The following is a 1515-nucleotide window of genomic DNA, read 5'->3' on the forward strand; positions in this document are numbered from 1 at the left end:
TTCTAACAGTGGGGATTTTGGTGACATGCAGGCTAATGGGGTAATCTATTAATTGAGTCTTTGAGCTTCCTTCATGTCAAAATGGTGAGCAGGCCACTAGCGAGGTGGAGTTAATACCTCTCTTTGTTTTCCCTCAAGATTTGTCATCTATTGAGCAAATATTGACTTCTTGAATTAACTTGTAATGTCTCCTGCCAACAAAAGTCAATATTTATTTGATAAAATATCTGGTGACTGAGTGCAGTGAAGTGAATTGTCTATCCATCAGCTGGAAGACCCATGATGGAAAGCCTCCTTTTCTTTTTTTTCTTAATGTTAATAAAAAATTTTAATTCATTATGTACAAAATATCATTTCAATATGAAATCAATATAAAATTATTTAGATACTTAGCATTATTTTTCTCATTAAATCTTTTAAATTCCATGTGTATTATAATTATACTATAACACAAATTTTTTAACTTTATTGAGGAATAATTGACAAATACAATTGTATGTATTTAAAGTGTATGATGTGATGATTTGATATACACATACATTGTAGAATGATTGCCAAGATCAAGATAATTAACACATCCATCACCTTACACAGTTGTGTGTGTGTGGTGAGAATGTTTAAGATCTACTCTCAGCAACTTTCAAATATACAGCATTGTATTATTAAATAGAGTCACCATCCTGTACAGGGGTGAGCAAAAGTAGATTTAAAGTTGTAATACAAGTAAGTAATACAATAATTAATTAATAATAAAAGAATAAACTCTGTTTCTTGTATACACAACTATAAACCTACTTTTGCCCACCCTATATGTTAAACTCTTAGAATTTATTCTTTATAGAATTGAAAATTTATACTCTTTGACCTATATCACCCCATTTCCCCTTCTGCTTAGCCCCTGGCAACCACTATTTATTCTCTGTTTCTATGAAAAACATCTTTTTTTTTTAAGATTCCATATATAAATGAGATCATACAGTATTTGTCTTTTTCTGTCTGGCTTATTTCACTTAGCATAATGCCCTCAAGGTCAATCCATGGTGGTGTAAATGGTAGGATTTTCATCTTTATTATGGCTGAATAATATTCATATGTACATATTTGCCTCTTTTCATCCATTCATCTGTTGGTGGACACTTAGATTGTTTACGTGCCTTGGTTATTACAAATACTGCATCAATGAACATGATGATCATGAGGTTTAGATATGTCTTTGAGATACTGATTTTATTTCCTTCAGATATATACCCAGGAGGGGGATTTCTGGATCATATGGTAGTTCTATTTTTAGTTTTTTGAGGAAACTCTATACTGGTTTTCATAGTGGCTGCACATAGTAGATACATTCTTTTTTTAAAAAATATATTTTATTGATTTTTTTACAGAGAGGAAGGGAGAGGGATAGAGAGTTAGAAACATTGATGAGAGAGAAACATCGATCAGCTGCCTCCTGCACACCCCCTACTGGGGATGTGCCCGCAACCAAGGTACATGCCCTTGACCGGGGAACCCGGG

Source organism: Myotis lucifugus, unplaced genomic scaffold, assembly GCF_000147115.1.
Source record: "Myotis lucifugus unplaced genomic scaffold, Myoluc2.0 scaffold_554, whole genome shotgun sequence".
In the NCBI taxonomy this organism is placed as follows: domain Eukaryota; kingdom Metazoa; phylum Chordata; class Mammalia; order Chiroptera; family Vespertilionidae; genus Myotis; species Myotis lucifugus.